The 21,214-nt window shown below is 37.2% G+C and overlaps 1 protein-coding gene and 1 non-coding gene across 2 annotated transcripts in view; one reads left to right on the top strand and one right to left on the bottom strand.

Annotated features, from left to right (window-relative positions):
- Window positions 1-21,214, top strand: part of LOC125233213 (probable chitinase 10) — a 169,806-nt gene that overhangs the window by 19,669 nt on the left and 128,923 nt on the right. The window lies entirely within an intron of this gene.
- Window positions 17,945-18,017, bottom strand: Trnad-auc. The gene has a single exon. It is a non-coding gene; the product is annotated as a tRNA-Asp (tRNA).

Below are 21,214 nucleotides of genomic sequence, written 5' to 3'. Positions count from 1 at the left end.
GGTTCGAATCCCGGTAAGGGCATTTATTTGTGTGATGAGCACAGATAATATTTGTTCCTGAGTCATGGATGTGTTCTATGTATATAAGTATGTATTTCGTCGCTTAGCACCCATAGTACAAACCTATGCTTAGTTTGGGGCTAAGTTGATCTGTGTAAGGTGTCCCCAATAAATATTATTAAGAGTGTGTATTTTTTTTAAACGTTGTGTAACATGTGGAACATTGATTTTTAAATGTAGATCTTTACAGCCAGGCATCCTAACCAAGTAAAAAACTAATTATTATTGTTTTGTTTTAGATTAATTCAGAAATTCATAAAATTAAGGAAGTCTCATATAAATACATAAGTATTAGCTTGGTATTAGTTTGCGGTTTTATCAAAAACGAAGTCTCAAATACACGTAAGCTTGCTATATAATTTTTTTTTACTAGGTCGGTGACAAACAAGCTTACGGTCCGCCTGATGGAAAGCGGTCACCGCTAAAAACAAACGCCAAATAAAATTATTCATTAAAAATTCATGTGAGCAAAAATCCCAACAAGCATAAAATGATTTCGAGTTATCACCGAACGTAAACATCAATGCATTATTAACGAAAAACAACGTATGACATTTATTAAAACAGGAGTCAACATGAAAGCTCATTTTAAAATGTAAATTTACCTTTTTAAACATGGTTTACGGCCATGTTTGAGGGTCAGTAATCAATTTTGCTTGTAATATTTTATGAACTGAATAATATGATGAATTGAGTTTGGTTATCTAAAAGCTCGGCCACACATGCGCGTTTTGATAGCGTAGCGGTAGCGGAGCGCAGCGACAGATAGCGGTGCGCCGGACGAATGCTGGCGTTGCGCCCAGCGGACGCCGGCGGGAACTAACGCGCGCGGATTGCGAGCGGAATGCGCGCGGATTGCGAGCGGAACGCCCCGCTACGCTATCAAAACGCTTTATGTGTGGCGGAGGCTTAAGTGTAAGGCCTGCGTGGACGCTCGGAACGGAGCGTTCGGCGGGGCATGCAGTGGGGCGGGCGAGCGTGCGTCCACCCTATGCAGCGTCGACTTAGGACACTTGTATGAGTGTTGTGTGTTTCTGCATGATAAAAAAAAAGAAAACACTTGGATGAGCTTCAATTGTTTTACATTCACTTCACGCCCCGCCCCGTTGCTCACCCAAGTCGCCCGATAAGCGTGCGTAGCCGAATGGCATTTCTCTGACGCAAAACGGAAACGAAACGCCGCGAAAGGTAGTATGGCTCTGTCGCGCCAATACGCACGAACGATAGAGATAGATATCTACGAGCGTTTCGTTTCGTGAGCGTTTGTGCCATTCGGCTACGCACCGAGAGCGTGCCCTCAGGCATTACACTAAGAGGGTTACAAGTTTACAACACGTTGTGGCGATTTTCAAGCGCCAAACATTTAGACAAGCGATTAATCGTAGTTCATTAAAATTTGCTTGTTTGAGAAGTCAAACTTCTCTTTAGCATGAAAACTAGCGTCGTCGCCTTTTCGTTTGTGGCGCAACTTTATTTACCTAATGTGAAGGTAACGTTACATGTTACTAAATCACAATGTCTATATGTAGGTATGCAAAAGCGGTGATTTTGTTTATAGATAGACTGGAATATCATATTTCAGGATAATAAAATAAGCAAGTAACACTATATAAGACTATTTTGAATAAAGAACCCTTTCAAATGACATTGATGATTATATTTTTTGGAATTTTCTCATTGTTATTTTGCTTTTTTAAACACTCGTTAACACGTTAAACGCCAGACCAAAATATTCAATTTTTCAAAAAAAATAAGTTGATATAAATTCATTCATTAGATTGATATGTACATAGATATATATTTTATTTCGTTATTGGAAGTGTAGTTAAAAAGTTATTTTAAAAAAACCTCCCGCGGCCACCGGTGGCCCCCATGGCGCTGTGAAGTCCATATTTCAAAAACCGTTACCGTGGCGCCACGCCGGTCCCCCCGCCGGCCACCTAACTAGCGCTGGAAGAAAGGTCCTTTGGCTGACAAGGAAATTTTAAGATTTAAATTAAAGACTAGAAGAGATCCAAACATGAAGTCAAGAAAAACCAGTCCTATGAAAGCAACCAGACGATTTTGTGTTCAATGTTGCGAAGATAGTGTGCAGAACATAGGCCGGAAAGCAGCAAAGAACAAAACAAAGAAGACTAATACTTGTTGTGTGGTGTGCAATGACCTCTATGGTCTACCTTGTTTCAATAAGGTACATCGTAATAAATAATACGCTCGTGGTACACAACGTACTCGTACTATTAGCGCCGGCCATCAGTGACCCCCACGGCGCACTAAAGTGAAAATGCCACCAATCCTTATTGCTACGCCACGCCGGTCCCTTTGCCGGTCATTATACTATCACAATATCAGCTGCTAAAACCGTGTACAATATAAAATTTTACAACTTGTGTCCTTGTGTGATAATAGTTTTGTGTGGCACTCCTGCTACTCGTTCAAGAAGATACGCTATTTTTGTTTTTTTGAGTTTAATGATACATTTTTTGTTAGAACTCATGTGCTAGGAGTATGTCTGCCTTGGGACATTTTATTTTTAACTTATTTTTGCTAATACTTGTATCTCTAAATAATGTTAAAATTAGTTTATATTATTTATATAATTATTTTAAGATGTTATTATATAAATTATTGAATTTAAGCTGTGATTTAAAAAAAATGTCTTGTTTTATTTTATTTTTTCAACAAATCTACTATGCCACTAACTGCACCCATGTCCCAAGCCACAATTTAACTAACGAGCGCCATGCCGGGCCCTTGCATACAGCGCATTGCTTATAACTGCTACACGCGGCGCAGCAAAGCGTCTTGAAAACAGGTCTAACACGAGGTCACTGGTGCCCCCCATGGCGTGTTGGAGTAGACTCTGCGAGGTCACCGGTGCCCACCATGGCGTTCAACGTGTTAAAAAACATGGTGTGGTTAACTCTTTTTTTGCTTACACATAAAGTTTTTAAAGCCTTAAACAAATCAAATTATCGAGGTAAAATCTCCGAGAAATATACATAAAATGCTTCACACTCAGAAACCGCAAGTGAAAGCAAGTAAAGTACATACTTAGTTAATTTATCACCAGAAGAGACTTCAAACCCTCACCCTGTTAAGTGGCTTAACCATAATTCTTTTAAACCGGTCCCACATTACAACAGTCACATCCAATCTTAAAATGAAATCTGAATAGCTCTCTACGTACAAAATGGTATAACCGACAAAGAATTTCAAGGCACATATGTCTTTTTTGATTTAGAGAATATCTAGACCACTGTTACTCACTAACACGGTTTTAGTGCTTCCTTGTATGACGTTAATTGTCGCATATGTCAAAACTGCATTACATAACTTGATTTGTATTGTGGCGCTTAGTGTGCTTTGCGGCGTGACGACGCTACGTGCAGTGTGGAGAGACCTTTATGTTTGTTTGTAATTAAAGTACCTACCTATGTCCAGTGAATTATTATTTTTTAGAAGAGTGATTTAAAAATGTATACCTATGTAACAGGCAGTTTTTTATAACTCAAAGAGTTCAGAATACCTACGTCAAAACCTCCTTTGAGTTAGTATGTTTTACCGATTGCAACTATTGCAAGTTATTCATTTAATAGAACTTACGAAAGTGTTTTATTTTTTCTTAAAATATTTTTATTCATTTCATTTGCGTAATGTGAAACGGTTCATGCCAAAAATTCAACATATTAAGTTTGGTTTTTGCACTGAGATTGCAAAGCAAGGTATCCAGTTTATGGTGTGATATATCGAGGTTTAACCGGTTTTTTATTTTGGTGACAACCTTGTGAACCTTGTAGGTATTACCTCGTTTTGTAAAGAAAGAGGAATAAACTTTTAATATGCATATTTAAAACATATAAATTTGTATCATCATCATCCTCCTTGCGTTATCCCGGTATTTGCCACGGCTCATGGGAGCCTGGGGTCCGCTTTTGACTACTAATCCCAAGATTTGGCATAGGCACTAGTTTTTACGAAGGAGATTGCCATCTGACCTTCCAACCCAAAGGGTAAACTAGCCCTTATTGGAATTAGTCCGGTTTCCTCAGGATGTTTTCCTTCACCGAAAAGCGGCTGGCGAATATCAAATGACATTTTTTCGCACATAAGTTTCGAAAAACTCATTGGTGCGAGCCGGGGTTCGAATCCGCGACCTCTGGAACGAAAGTCGCACGTACTTACCGCTAGGCCACCAGCGCTTTATTTTTAACTAGCTTTTGCCCGCGGCTTCGCTCGCGTTAGAAAGAGACAAAAAGTAATAGCCTATGTCACTCTCCATCCCTTCAACTATCTCCATTCAAAAAATCACGTCAATTCGTCGCTCCGTTTTGCCGTGAAAGACGGACGAACAAACAGACACACACACTTTCCCATTTATAATATTAGTATGGATTAGTATGGATTTGTATACCTATAAATATACACTTTGTTTTTACTGAATTCCGTTAACTTTAACGGAAGGTTCTTTAAATCAAATACAATTAATTTCTCTAAGAAACTAGCGTCTTAACTCTTACTTTATCGAGTTATTAAGAAAATAAAGATAATTACTGAACACGTGTGTGACAGCCTTTACCAATTCCTAATGTTATTTGTTTTGACATGTGCCGTCAATCACTTGACACTAACTTGAATGTTATTCAAGGATCTCTCACACTAATAAATGAATTTATTATGTATGAAAATGATGAATTTTTTTTGAGATTTTGACTAAAAGTGATATGCAGCGTGGTTGATAATGAACCTAGCTACGTGTCGAATTTAACGGAAAACAAAAAAAAACACGGTGTATTATTCTATAGTCAACTTGAAAGCTACAAACTGGTCCTTCGGGTATTGGTGTTATTAAATTTTATACTATGCCCATTATTTACTAACTTATAGTTTATGTCCGCTTTTGGCCTTTCTTGATAAATATTGACCTTTTCCTTCCAGTCTTTAGTTATTACTTACATATACTTATTTTTCATTTTCAATTAGCTTTTGCCCGCGGCTTCGCTCGCGTTAGAAAGAGACAAAAAGTAGCCTATGTCACTCTCCATCCCTTCAACTATCTCCACTTAAAAAATCACGACAATTCGTCGCTCCGTTTTGCCGTGAAGGAAGGACAATCAAACAGACACACACACTTTCCCAATTATAATATTAGTATGTAAGTATGGATAATACATGCAGACTATTATAAAATTTAACCATATTTAGCAAATAGGAAGAGGTTGGTAGGGTATACTTACCTGAATTTCAGTTCCACATTTAAAAAAACTCGATTGAAGTTTATAAACCATATAACACGACTTACCTTATTGTTATGTAAATTAATTAAATTTCCCAAGAGACAAATTTATTGGCATCACGACTGCGATTGTCGACTGTGTAATGCGACCACAGACCCCTACCATGAGTTTATCACGATCACGCTCTAGCTTCTATGTAAACTCATTCCTATCTCGATCTTACTGTTCATAAATTTGGAGCGACTATCGCTTTCCTTCATTCGAGTAAAGAGAAATATGTTAGTAATTTGCAAACTTTGGAGATCAAGGTTTTTAAAAACTATTTTGCTCGAGTCTGGAAAGGTCGAAGACCTTGCAAAAATAGTCTGGCGTGAGTTTTGTATGACTATTTAATTTCTCAATTTTTAGTCGCAAAAATTTCCTGTTTGCCTCAAGGACATTTATCGTGGCGCTGAACAAATCTTTAAAACATTATGGTTTGATTTATTCCCTGCCCCTGTCCTGCTACCAGACTGCAATGCTGAGAAAAATTTCTGCCAGCTCTCCTTCTAGTAGGCTCACACACGAAACACACACGACACACACGAAACACGGGACACGAAATAGTAACTCTGATATCCAAATCGTTTCTGTGCTAGCTGTGTTGAACTCATTTCCTCAAGCCGCATAGACTTAACCTCTGGTATGCTTAGGAGCAGATCAGGGTACGTAGCCGAATGGCACAAACGCTCACGAAACAAAACGCTCGTAGATATCTATCTCTATCACTCTTGCGTATTGGCATGACAGAGCCAGACTACCTTTTGCGGCTACGGCACCTGCTCCATATATTTTCAACTTAAAAATGCATAACATAACATATAAGTAAATGACAAATTTTTGACGAGCGCATAATAAAATTATATAAAAGGTTATAAATGTTTATCACAGATTCGTGGTAAGGGTGCAGACAAATTTCACTTACTTGTACACCCGACCACAACAACCAGAACTTACTTAGCGGGGATTGCTGTTTTATTTGTCGTGCTTAAGGTACAGCAGGGCAAATCTCGACTAGGGGGCAAATGTGACTGGTCCATTTTTTCCATGTTTTACAATGGTTGCATTATTAAATAGAGTGTCGATCGGGGGTTATTAAAAATTTTAATTTTGTGGTTAGGTTATGATACTTCTTCTGCAATGACTGAACTGTTCACAAGATATTTTAAAAGCTCTTAAGTACGTCTATAGAATCGAGTTATTTATCATTGTTGATACATGCCATTGTTTCTTGGGCCACTTCCTATTCCTACTTCCGAGGTGCTAGAAATTCGCGCTCAGTTTATGACAATCCAAGGCTAATGATAGATAACTATCGGTCTATGGCTATAAAATCTCTAATTATTTTTGATATACTCGTAAGTACATTATACCGACCTAATTAAGCCAATATCATTATAAACTTTGCTACCTAAAGGTTGTCGTTTTTTAGCGATAAAAACTTGTTTTTATAAGTATTTTTTATGTATTGAGGTGTGAGACTGAGCGTGTTTGTAGCCTTTCCAGGTTTCTTTAAAAAATAATCTGATTCCATAGTTGAAGCAGTAGATAGCATAAAGTCACAGCTTAAAAAGTTTTATTTCAAAATTGCATACTCTGCCAATTACTTTCTTCTATCTGCATAGTGATAAAATTGATCTGTGACAGTTCTTACAATGAGTTATTATCTCACGTTTACAGCATACGACAAAAGGTGACCGGTTAAGCTGCGTAAGACGTGACGCAAGCCTTCCTGAAACGCCTATTTGGTTTAGTTACGTGAGGTTTATCTAGCTCGTGCTGGTACAGTCAACAACACAGCTGTAAATACGAAGTCCCAAAATATGTATACACACCTTAATGTGCAGTCAACCAAATTGGAACCCTAGGCTACCCTATAACCATGTCAAAATGACAAGCAGTAAGAGATTTCTTACAATCTGATTTATAAAGTCACTATGACATAGTTCTACAGTGGCCTAGAATTCCAATTGGTTGACTGTACAGGCAATAAAGTTCTGTATACATATTTGGCACTTTGTATTCACGGCAGCTGTGTTGTTGGCTGTACTTATTTATTTCTGTACCTAGTCATTTTTGTGGTGTTTTTAGTTACCACATTTTTGATTACTATGAGGATGAAATTTGGTCGTAGCCAATTAGGCATTAACTGTTAGAAGGTTCTTCAGCTAGCGACTTTTAGAAGAATTGGTTGTTTCTTAGGATTTATTTTGTAAGCTTGTATTTTTATTAAATTTTGTGGAGTGACCGAGTCTAGTAGTGAGGATAAGAAGGTCACCGGAACTTGATCACAATGTAAGATATCTATTTCTATTTATATTTTCAACCATAAAGAAAGTGATAAGTGATCCCCTTTAGTTGTACTGTAACCTGTATCAATCTTAGCATTTTATTACAATCTTTTCTTAAATAGATATGTACGTAGGTAGTAAGATATTGACATTTCTAGTTAGATTGTAACTTTATACACGCTGTTAATGTTTTATGCTATCATAATAACTTAACCCGTCAAAGGTCAGAGTGTGCAGCAAACCCGACTTAACCCCACTAGAAAGTAGCCGGCGAAAGTGGCGAGTGTAGTAAGCTATATTTAACGTATGTAAACATTTATCAATTGAGCTCAACGAGGGTGCGGTGTGCTGATGACGGGAGGACTTACGGAACTAACTTGTTCCGTTTATTGTCCTTTGAGTCGTCGGCAACCCGAACCCTCCTTGGAACTTGTACACTCCTTTTTGCTGTGTTCTTAACACAGCAAAAGGGAATGTACAAGTTTCTAATGGGGTGGCAACGCGCATGTGACACTGTTTGAGTTGCAGGCGTCCATAGGTTACGGTGACCGCTTTACATCAGGCGGGCCGTATACTTGTTTGCCACCGACGTAGTATAAAAAAAAAAAAAATGTAATTTGATATTGATTTTATAATTTAGGTAGAGCCAAGTCATTTCTTTTGTCTAACTAAACATGTAGTAATATCATTGTTACTATAAGTGTTTGTGGCTTTTGTATGAAATGTAGATTAACCCTTTATTTGGCAGAAAATGGTCATTGTCGTGAGTTCAAGCCTCCTCGGCGCTCGATAGTTGTAATTGTAATGATTCTGACTAGAAAAAAAATACAAAAAGAGGGCCAAAGGTTAGTCAGGGCGAACATTGTCCAATTAAGGGTTAAGTAGTGATGTGGTTTCTTGTCACACACACACTTGTTATCACAGTTTCGTTTTTTTTTTTTTTTTCAACCCCTTATTTGCCAAGAGTGGCACTGAAGCTTTAGTAGTTTCATGTGTTCTGCCTACCCCTTTATGGGATACAGGCGTGATTGTATGTGTATGTGTGTGGTTTCTTGTAGGTAACTTTGTTCAAGTCGAAATATTTTAAGTTAAGTGCGTATAACTTTTTTTTTTAAAGTCTGTAACTTCTGATTTAGTCCCCGCGAATGATGCGTATAATTTTAATTGGCATTATTCTCAGATAAGTATTTTTTTGTACAACGTGGTATATATATACAGTTAACAGCTTCGTTTGGCCTCTAAACATTCTAACTTTATGATCGTGCCTCATTTAAAATCGGCTAAAATTTATTTCAAGGTGTAAATGCTTATCAATATATTTATAGACACTTGAGAATGTCAAGTAGTTTCCTTTGAATCTTTATAAATTGTATTTTCATTGCCAACTTATTTACTAGGATGGCCAGAAAGCTGGGCATCCTAAATAAGGTGAAGCGATACTTCACACCTGGACAGCTTCTAACACTCTATAAAGCTCAAGTCCGATCCTGTATGGAGTATTGCAGCCACCTGTGGGACGGCTCAGCCAAATACCAACTCGCTGCTTTGGACTCAGTGGAGCGCAGAGCCAGGAGGATGATTGGCGACAAGAAGCTAACGGCCAAGCTACAGTCTTTGGCCCATCGGCGGAAAGTCGCTAGTCTGTCGGTGTTTTACAGGTTGCACTTCGGGGAGTGTGCTCAAGAGCTACACGAGCTTATTCCACCGTCCCCATTCTACCATCGGACTCTTAGACGCACGGCAGGTCTCCATCCTTACTTGGTGGATATTCCACGAATCCGCACGAAGCGCTTTGCCTCTTCTTTTCTTATGCGCACTGCCAAGGAGTGGAATTCCTTGCCGGCGGCTATATTTCCGAGCTCATATAACCCGGCAACCTTCAAATCAAGAGTGAACAGGCATCTTCTGGGCGAGCTCACTCCATCGTAGGCCACGTCTTTGCCTTTGGCTAGTCTGTGGTCAAGAGTAAGCCCATTTATAATAAAAAAAAAAAAAAAAACAAAACAACATATTTATTCAACATTGTGTTTAATACATTAATATAAACAAATAATACTTAGTCAATAGTAGTCTGATATGAATTCATCGGTCGGTCGTATTTATTTATTTATTTAATTGCCGTTTAAAATTCAGAAGCATTTACAAAATAAAAATCTAAATTATTTATTTTTGTAATAAATGGTAAAATATAATACATGGGTGTGAGTGAGTTTTTTTTACTCTTGTATTATTTTTATCCAATTTCGCTATTTTGATGATTAAAAACAATAATAGTTCACATATTATTAAAGGTATGAGTTTCATAAAGATACATCATCGAGTGCTCGTTAATTTCGCAGAAGCAACGCTCCAAAGGCATGCAATGTTACGTGACCAGACTATTTTAGAGCTTCTATTTTACACTGAAACGCTTTTCGCAACTAAACGATTGTGCCCGAGGCGGCATTCGATGTTTGCAAATTGGTTGTAAATTTAATCTTATTTTGACATCAGATGCCGTTGCAAGATACACTTGTCTTCATTTTACATTAAGTATATCCGCGGGTCGGAAATGTGACGTGTTTTATTTTTTGCACATTGACCAAGAATAATTGCGGATTTTATTGACGTTTCATACATTTTGGCTGATAATATGAATTTGACAATGTCTCGTACTGGACAATTCGTATCGGTTTTTGTATTATGATTTATGACCTTAATATTATATTTAATTACCTTGTACATCATTCGAATTCATCATTTGTAGATCATTTCTTAGTATCATGCGCGGTGCTTATTATAATTATTTCATTTTTGCAATCTTGTGTTTTATTTTAAAATGCCAAATAACCTTATAAATTCTTTCTCTGTTTCTTAAAGGAAACTAGGATACAATTTACTATTTTGGAAAATAAAATTACGTTCAACAGTAAGTCATCTGTTTGTAAAAAATGTTTTTTTAACAAAAGATTAAAGACGAATTATTTGTACAAATTGTTCACATAGGTAGTATGAAACTTAAGTACTTAATTGACTACCTGTGTGAAGGTTGCCCGTGTGGTGACGGGTTAAGAATTTCACCACCCCCGTTCTTCCCGTGGGTGTCATAGAAGTCGACTGTGGGATATGGGTTAAATTGTGGCGTAGGCGAGAGGCTGGCAACCTGTCACTGCAATGTCATAGTTTTGTTTCCTTGAACCCCTTATTTGCCAAGAGTGGCACTGAAACCTCAAACTGAGTTTCATTTGCTCTGCCTACTCCTTCATGGGACACAGGCGTGATTGTATGTATGTATGTATGTGTGAAGGTTTCACGGGGGTTTAAGCTTATACGATTGCTAGAGCGAGTTCCCAAGTATAGAGCTAGGTCTTAATAACTAATAATTTAAGGGGAGGTGTGATATCGAGTTTTGCTAGCAGTCCACTAGAGGTAGACGGTGTCGCAAGCGTGTGTCGAAAGCCGCACGCGCGCGCAAGGCCAGCCGGTCAGTAAGGACGCGAAACCAGCACAAAACCGAAACAAAAACGCCTTAAAACAATAACCAGATAAAGGCACTTATCACCTTTTAGTTACTCTGTTTTCTTACATTAAATCATAGCATTTTTGTTACAGTATTAAAATGCCTTAACGTATTTGGGCGCCATAGGCACATAGGTTATTCGGTTTCATGGTTTTTGTTCATGAAATCATAGTGGTTTGAGTATAATTGTTGTGATATATCGCTCACGAATGTTCAATTGTAATCGGTTAGGTAATAATATGCAATTACCTATTTGCCGCGGTATTTATTGTAAAATGGCTCAGAGTAGAACAATTCAACGTTGACACTAAAATGTAATAAATAACACATAAAATAATACATTTTGACTGACTTTAAAAGTACACGGCGTGAGTCTAAAGTTAGATTTTTTTGTGGATCGTCACTTTTGATACAGCCATATTTCCCAGACCGCTCATGCTTGCTTACGCTCAATGAGAGAAAAAATGAACGGACCTAAATGACTACCTATTTTTCCAATAGTTGAATGACCTTTAGTCTAGTTGCATAAACCTTCATTAATTTACACGTCATTATCTTTTGTTAATTCGACAGCAGCTCCAAAATTGACTGTCTAATTTGTCTGAAGGCCTTTAACAGAAGTTTGCATACATTAGGCCTGTGGCAATGCAGTGCAATTATTTATGATTGAGTATGTTAGGCAAAATGCTCGACCAGAAAAAGGACTCTCTCATTTACTGCTTGTACCACACTGCTTGTATAATATACATAAGTATACCTACAGCAACATATTATCGGATACTTACACATGCACAAATATTTGCGCGACGTATGATTTTCGCTGACCGTAACAGCGTCATCTACTATGATATTGAGTAAACAGATCAACTAGGAAACAAATCAAATTATTTTATATATTCAAACGTGCCTTGCCTTATTAGAGATAGCATACACTAGAAAATTTTCATTGGGTGCCACGGCGGGTGGGTGGTCTAGTGGTAAGGACGGTAGTCGCGTAAGCTGAAGGTGAAGACCCGGGTTCAATTCCCGGCTGGGCCACCAGTGGGTTTTGTCGTTTTTTTCTTTCGTGTATGATATCTATTTCAGTTTCTAAACAGATCAAATCCAAAAGAAACTTTCATGTGTGACACGCAGAAAGAGCTTCGGGTTCACATTACACTGGTTGCCTAAAACTCTGCTTCAATGCTCGTATTTCATAACTGTTTTAATGAGATGCAGATTTGATTTAGAATGAATTGTTTTGTTTCAATTGCTAATTGTTTTGTTCAATAACTAATTATAATATCTGAATTATTGATATATTTTAATTAATGCACGACTATTAGGCAATCATTTTAAACAAAATGGCCTGTACAATATTCAAATTAAAAGGAATAAAATTACGAGGAATAGACAAATCGATTGTACTCATATTGATTCTTCATACAAAATGTGGTTCGCAGTTACCTTCATAATCATAAATCACGACATAATGGAAAACATTTTTGCACAGTTTGTTGTTGTTTTATTTAAAATTATAGTAATGATAATGATCTAATGTTTTTATTTTCATTCGAAAACATAAAAATGTATGAACAAGATATCCATAGTATGGAGGGTTAGAAAGAGGAGGAGAGTTAAAAAAAGACAAAAAGTAGCTTATGTCAATTTCCATTTCTTCAACTTAAAAAAATCAGGCTTTTCCCGGAAAGGCGAATAAACAAACAGAAACAGACACACACACTTTCTCATTTATAATATTAGTATGGAATCCACACTCATGTCTCTTTCAAACCCCCTACTTCCCTAAAATGGAGGTGGAAGTTTGTATGGAACATTCGGCAATTTTAGAATTTAACACGAGCGAAGCCGCGGTCAAAAACTAGTATTCATACAAAGTAAAAATATGTATTGTTTCCATAAATTATTTATTTCGATTGTCGTCTTAACGATTTTATATAATTTATCTAAATACCTACTAAGTGTGCATTGTGTCTTTTATTTCCGAACAAAACAATAATCGTCAGTTAATGATACTCATCTCTAAAACTTTCAGTTTCTTCATAATTAGTATTTTCATTATCTACTTTCCAAGTGCAAAACACAGCTGTTTGTACCAAAAAGAATGAATGCTTTTCTGTTTAACTTTGCTTTCACTTTTCATAATCTTTGAAAAGACTTCGTGTATGAGACAGTGAGAAGATTAAGGTAAAGCTTTTAAGAAAAGCTGTCTCGTGCAATGATGGTCGCGTTAAGAGCTTGTCACTTTAATATCATCATTGAGATCATTTAAGAAATTTAGTACGACAAAGTATTATTTAGGGATTATTTAAGAAGGGTTTTATTTAAGTGAAAGAGGTATTGTGTGTGCCTCTTGACGCTTACTTACATAATATTTTTGTGCTTATATTAAGTTATTATAAAATATTAATCAGGTAATTAATTAAAGTATCAAAGGAAGCACGGAAACTCGTAAAGACAGATATAGGCCTTATTTAGACGGCGTGCGAACTCGCAAACGATTTTAGTTACATTGAGCGCTGTAGAGGTTACATACAAATTTGCACAGCCATCAAATACCACAATGTAATAAAACTCGTACCTACTTATATGCGATTTCTCGTACCGTCTAAATAGGCCCATAATCACGCGTTGTGTTCTTGTTTTTTTGGACAACCACATTTTTAATGAAACCTAGTTCATTATTATGTTTATAATTATATATCCATGTTTTATGAAATTTGAATTATTTATAAGTATAGGTATTAATTAATGTTTAACAAAAATATGCAACTAATTTTTTTTTGTTGTTTCAGGTACGTTCAATAAATGTTATTACCCATTCAGATGAGGTGGTGAGTAAGTAATTAATAATTCACAATCTAGATATTCTCTATATCTACTGGAAGAAATAATTTAATCATTATTGTGATATTATTCTGATTAGAAAGTACGATCTCTAGTTTTTTATACTGTTTATTTACCTGGTTTTAACGTAAGGTTTCGAATTAATCTGTCTCTTTTTTTTTTTTTTAGTATAAATAGGTAGACGTTTGACCACGATCACACCTGATGATAAGTGTTGAAGATGATAAGATGATTTTTGTGTTTTGTCACGTTTAAAGACCAAGCAGGCAAGCATGGTCGCGCGATAAATGATAAAATATCAGGTCGTCCCTATCGCACTATTTGTAAGTGCGATAGGGACGGCCCGATGTTTTATCATTTATCGCGCGACCATGATTGCCCTGCAATATGAAAAAAATTATGGTTTTTTTTTTCATTATTTCTATTTCACTGTAATAGTATGCTAAGCTATTATAAAGGAATCTGATCTGATCTGATCTGCGATGGCTCAGCGACCCGAAGTGGAATAATAGTTATTTGTTATACAAGGGGGCAAAGTTGTATTTTAACGCCGAGTGTGGAATTGAAAAACGAGCAAGGGAAAGGATTCTATAGTTGAACCACGAGCGAAGCGAGTGGTTCGAGAATAGAATCCTGAACTTGCGAGTTTTTTAACACACGAGAAGTAAAATACATTTGCACCCGAGTGTAACACAAAACTTTTCCTCTCACTATAGCGAGGAAACTACAACGCAAAAAATGCGTTTATCATTGCTTCCAGTAGTTCCACAGGTGGTAAATCATCTTTATTACTAGATTCACCTACTTTTATCAATTTTAAAGCAGCTAATTTGACTTCATTCAAGGTCAAATTACTTTACCCACTAGTGGATAAAATGCGTTTTTACCCGCTGGTATTAAAGGACAAAACACGTGTTTCCGAGCTAGTGAGGGGAAAAAGAATAAACATGTTAAAACCTTTACCTTGATACCGGCGTTACTATGTTTTTTTTTTTTTTTTTTTTTCAATTTAGGAGATGGTATTATGAATAAAAAAAAACGTATCTCATTAGTGAAGCCTTGAATCTTAAAACCAATACTGTAATTTATGACATACTAATAAAGTTATCTAATAAACATATGCATATACGTTTCGCAACACTATGTTAACTAAAATAGCTACATTTAGACCAGTAAATTATTTTTATATCACGATATTTTTAAGGAAAATCATTAATATTCATAGACTGCGATGATTACGACACACGAATTGAAACATTACGTGATTGGGAAGTAAAAGTAATATTATGGTAATGTTAATATTATTACTTACGCAAATTTTACTTGTGAACTTATTAATTTCAGTTCAACATATCTTGATAAAACATAAATGAACACACGGATGTTGTTAACCATACAACAAATTACCGAACTTAATTTATTAGGTTTTTCATTTCATGAGCTGTGGGTTAAAGTAATATAAAGTAATTAAAAATATTTTCTATATTATTACATTATCTATGGAACACGTGTTCAGTCAACGCATTAGGAACTCTGGTTAATAATGTAAAAACATGGAAAATATTTCGATTCGTTAAAATTGTAACTCGCGTCGCGTCATAAGTCATAAACGATATAACGTCAGGCCGTCCTTTTCGCACTATTTGTAATGCGATAGGGACGCATCGTTGCAATAAAGTTTATCACACTAATGTGTTACGCCCACAGGTGCTCATTTGCCACAAAAAAATCATCAGTCATTTTTTTAGTTTTGTAGAGTCGAGAGACAGATAATAAAGATCTGTTCCGGTATATTTAGCGCTTTGGCAGTCACAATGTATTTGACGCTGACTGTACAACCCTAACGGACACAATTTTCACCACACCATCAACTGGACCCAGTCGCCATATTTAAACACATAAACACCCATAACCGCTTGCGCCAGACCTCCATACAGTCCATACAGTTCATAAAGCACGTTGCGACAGACGGACGTTCCGTACCATAGCCGTGGTTACCCAATGAATAGACATTATGTGTCAGTAGATGTCACTTCATAGGGTCGTCCATTACTGATGTGCTATAAGGCCGGCAACAGACAGTCTTTAAATTCATAATCTGAAAAAAAATCATAATCTTATAAAAATCAGATCGAGTGCACGGAGTTCCATACAATTTTGCAACTGTCTGTCTACACACCAGTAGGCCTAGCACATGATGGCCGCGGGAGTGTGTCGCCGCGAGATAGATGCCACGTCTTCTTCTAACTGTATTAATGACATAAGGACGGGTAGTCTATCTCGCGGCGACATACTCCCGCGGCCATCATGTGCTAGGCCTACAGTAGCGGCTGATGAAAATTTCTGCTAGGCAACACTAAGCAAAAAGAAATCTACTTTTACATTACATAGGTACTTTACTAGTAATAAATTTTAGGCAAGCCTGTGGGAATCGGCTTGTATGGATCAGCCGCTGCTGCTAATCATAAAAAAATAAGAGACACACACACTCTTATTTCTTATGATTATGAATTTTCAGATTGATCTAACAGATTTCATACAACTCTTTTTTTTAAGATTGTCTGTTGCTGACCTTAGAAGGTTATTAAATAAGAATATGCCTGTGAAAAAAAAACGGTTATTAATATTTTATTAAACACATCGAAATAAACAGTGAAATGGATTCGTAGAAAGATTGTTTTTCTGTAAACATTTCTGGAAGTCTTCGCGAACTTATTTTACTTTATGAGACTTATTTTTGCTACTTGCACACTTTTTGCGTTAACCCAATGCAAAGTGCATAGATTCGTTGCATGTTTTGATTTGTTAGAAGCTAGGGTGAGAAGTAAAATAGCCGATTCAGCAATAGTTATGTTTAATAGGAAAGTAAACCTAGTTAGATATATATCTATTACCTGTTGACACACGAACTATTATTTGCTTACCTTCAACGAACGTATTGTACATTGACATTGAGTCTTAACTCTAAAAAAACATAGTTCAAATTCGAGTTGAATAGCTGTCCTAACTGACCGGACTATTTGTCCGGTTTTAAAGTGCATACATTAACACCTTTAATGCAGTGGAAATGAAGATGAGTTTAGTGTGATTAGATGATAAAGGAAATTGGCAATCTAATGGCGGTTGTGCAAATATTTGTATCAGTATATTAATATTACTCAATTATGTAATTACCTCATTAGTAGTACATCATTATATGGTCAATATTACAGCACCTGACTACTTAGGATTAATGTACGTGATATCTCGAAATATATTGCTTATCTAATAAATAGGCAAAATATAATATTAGTCAGATGTAAGTGTCGCTGAATTTAGAGCTATGTATTTTTGGACGACTTACGAGTTCCAGGGTTAGCCAACTAACCCTCGGTTAACGGTTAACCAAGCAGCACAATTTAATCCTGTTTATTATCTTTCAAGCCTCCGATCCGTCCGACCATCCGAAGTGGAAGTAAAGGACAGTAAAAGCAGAGAGAGAGAGAGAGAGAGAGAGAGAGAGAGAGAGAGAGAGAGAGAGAGAGAGAGAGAGAGAGAGAGAGAGAGAGAGCTTTCAAGATTAGTTAGTGGTTCTAACCCGGACGGACACTGGAACGCTGAAGTGGCTCTTAGCACCTTTAAAAAATAAGTATATTGTCTACGAACTGTACCTACTTTACTTAGGGTCAGTTGCATCAAACCGTCTGTCACCGTTAAAGCATTTGTTAAATTGTATTGTATGGGAAGTTCTATAGACGTCTGCTGCGTGAAGATGATGTGTCTGTCAAAAGTGGTTGATGCAACTGGCCCTTAGTAACACAAAATAATACATTTGTTTCTTCTTGTAAAAGTTTAGCATTTAATGTTAGTAATTAGTTACCCTAAGTTTAGTAAGTGTAGTAATAGTTCCATTATACTTAAATGTTTTTAGTGAGAGCTGTTTAGGAAATAAGCGAACGTTTTACTGTGTAAATTTAAAAGTGGAAAATGTCTGCCTTGGGTGAGATTTGAACTCACGGCCTCTGGATCGATACTCCAGCGCTCTGCCAACTGAGCCACCAAGACTTCAACCAAGCCAGCGAAATTTTCCACTACTAAGGTCAATGGGACCCGTAGCGACATCTACCGTAAGAGTGTTAAACTTCTTAAACGGCAACCGGAGTTCCAAGTCATATTGGAAATTCACCAGTTACGATGCGCTAACCCTGCTAAATTTTAACTTCTGATTAGCAGAAACGTCTGCAATCGATGCCGTTAGGCTTAGAATAAATTTAAAAGTGGAAAATGTCTGCCTTGGGTGAGACTTACCATTGACCTTAGTAGTGGAAAATTTCGCTGGCTTGGTTGAAGTCTTGGTGGCTCAGTTGGCAGAGCGCTGGAGTATCGATCCAGATGCCGTGAGTTCAAGTCTCACCCAAGGCAGACATTTTCCACTTTTAAATTTATTCTAAGCCTAACGGCATCGATTGCAGACGTTTCTGCTAATCAAAAGTTAACATTTAGCAGGGTTAGCGCATCGTAACTGGTGAATTTCCAATATGACTTGGAACTCCGGTTGCCGTTTAAGAAGTTTAACACTCTTACGGTAGATGTCGCTACGGGTCCCATTGACCTTAGTAGTGGAAAATTTCGCTGGCTTGGTTGAAGTCTTGGTGGCTCAGTTGGCAGAGCGCTGGAGTATCGATCCAGAGGCCGTGAGTTCAAGTCTCACCCAAGGCAGACATTTTCCACTTTTAAATTTATTCTAAGCCTAACGTCATCGATTGCAGACGTTTCTGCTAATCAGAAGTTAAAATTTAGCAGGGTAAGCGCATCGTAACTGGTGAATTTCCAATATGACTTGGAACTCCGGTTGCCGTTTAAGAAGTTTAACACTCTTACGGTAGATGTCGCTACGGGTCCCATTGACCTTAGTAGTGGAAAATTTCGCTGGCTTGGTTGAAGTCTTGGTGGCTCAGTTGGCAGAGCGCTGGAGTATCGAATATCGATCCAGAGCCGTGAGTTCAAGTCTCACCCAAGGCAGACATTTTCCACTTTTAAATTTATTCTAAGCCTAACGGCATCGATTGCAGACGTTTCTGCTAATCAGAAGTTAAAGTTTTACTGTGTGTTTGAAACATTGTCTCCTGCTCGTTTATTTCTGTTTGCTTTCCAAAAAAAATAAAAAAAAAATAAAAAAAATTATTTATCTATACAAGGAATTCCAACAGCTTCATAGCAGAATGAAATATTACAATTTTTGAATAGCAACACAGAGCTAATTATAGAAACTCACAAATAGAATTGACATATCACTTTCTAATAAATATCCTGGTACGTCCTTGGCAGTGAAATGTCGATATATGGCCACTTTCTTCCGATTTGTATGTCGTTGTGCTAGTTTGGGCATTATAATGTTCACAAATACGTGTTGTGAATAAGTACTTTTTATTATAGTATTTTTCAAACACGACTGCAGACAATGCTGACAAATTTCAATAAATATAATCTGATTATTTTAATCTTCTAATTTATTTTAATATTTATTTTATACAGAAGCGCTGGTAGCTTAGCGGTAAGTACCTGCGATTTTCGTTCCGAAGGTCGCGGGTTCGAACCCCGGCTCGCACCAATGAGTTTTTCGGAATTTATGTGCGAAATGTCATTTGATATTTGTCAGTCGCTTTTCGGCGAAGGAAAGCATCGTAAGGAAACCGGAATAATTCTAATAAGGTCTAGTTTACCCTTCGGGTTGGAAGGTCAGATTGCAGGCGCTCGTAAAAACTAGTGCCTACGCCAAATCTTGGGATTAGTTGTCAAAGCGGACCCCAGGCTCCCATGAGCCGTGGCGAATGCCGGGATAACGCAAGGAGGATGATGATGATTTATTTTTTATACAGACCCCAGTCGACTTTTTCTATAATTCCACAGGTTATTTACTAATAAGGTGAATTCAGTCAAAAAAATATGTACTCGTAAACACACCTATTCAGACAAACCAAATAAAACATTATCCAAATTGATTTATATCCTATTATTATAATACGTACCACCAAGTCTTTAAAATTAAAAGTGCATAAACATAATATAATTCGGATCTGTCGGATGCATCCGGAGAGATGGGCCAAGGTAGCGACCGAATGGGCGCCACAAATTACCAGAGGCCGAGGTAGACCAAAGATGAGATGGCGGAAAGACCTGGACTCATTTTGTGGCGGCTGGCGTGAGCATGCACAGAGCCGTGACGAGTGGCGGAAAACAGGGGAGGCCTTTGCCCAGCAGTGGGACACATTATAGGTTCTTAAAAAATATATATAAATAATATAACAAATGCATGGTTACATTATCTTTAGCGTATATCCATATGGTACACGTACTTTCTTACCCGATTCATAAACATTCACGCTGATAAAGTTAGTTTGTCCCTTTCTATCACACCAATACGTCGGAAAGGGACAAACGAACTTTATCGGCTTGTAACTTTAGTGAACGTTTATGATGGGGGATAGTCTTTGAATGTACTATTCCTAAATTTCCAAACAAACATATCTGCAAAGTCACAGACACCATGCATCGTTCGAAGCGAGAGTATAGTCAACCAATTCGAACCCTTGGCCACTCCATACCCATGTCAAAATGACAAGAAATAAGAGATTTCTTACAATCTGATTTAAAATGTCATTATGACATAGTTCTACAGTGGCCTAGGTCCCAATTGGTTGACTGTACTTAAAGCAGAAATATTTCATGTCCGTTTTTCCCTGTGTTTTGTGACCCGTCTGAGTAGTTGAAACCCGATATTCACGTGCCCTCAAATTAACACAGGCTGTACTGAAAGCTCCCTTTAATTACAAAAAAACTCAAATTCTCCTTAATTACTTAATTAAGCATTCTTCCAACCTGCTGCTATTACAACTGCTTATCGAACCCAGGCGACTTGATTAATTATTAAGTGTTAGTTAAATAAAAACATATTATTAAATGTGCGTCGATTGCTATAAAGCCGCTTTGTCAGTTTATTCATATAAGATACAAGTAAATTCCGCCTTAATGGTAACCTACAAAGTGGGACGTTTTACTAAACACACTCAAAAATCATCACTTATACGAGTAATTGTCTGCGCTTTTGATTTCTTTTTTACGCTGTGGGCGACGGTCGCGCGATGGTCGCGCGACGGCGATGCGACGCATACGAAATCAAACCTTATCGATATGGAAGTATGAGACGCGACGGCGACGGTCGCGCGACCGTCGCCCACGCAAGACACGGCGTTAGTTTCTTA

Source organism: Leguminivora glycinivorella, chromosome 14, assembly GCF_023078275.1.
Source record: "Leguminivora glycinivorella isolate SPB_JAAS2020 chromosome 14, LegGlyc_1.1, whole genome shotgun sequence".
In the NCBI taxonomy this organism is placed as follows: Eukaryota; Metazoa; Arthropoda; class Insecta; order Lepidoptera; family Tortricidae; genus Leguminivora; species Leguminivora glycinivorella.
Note: the sequence above shows the minus strand (reverse complement) of the source record. Positions and strands in the feature narration are given on the sequence as shown.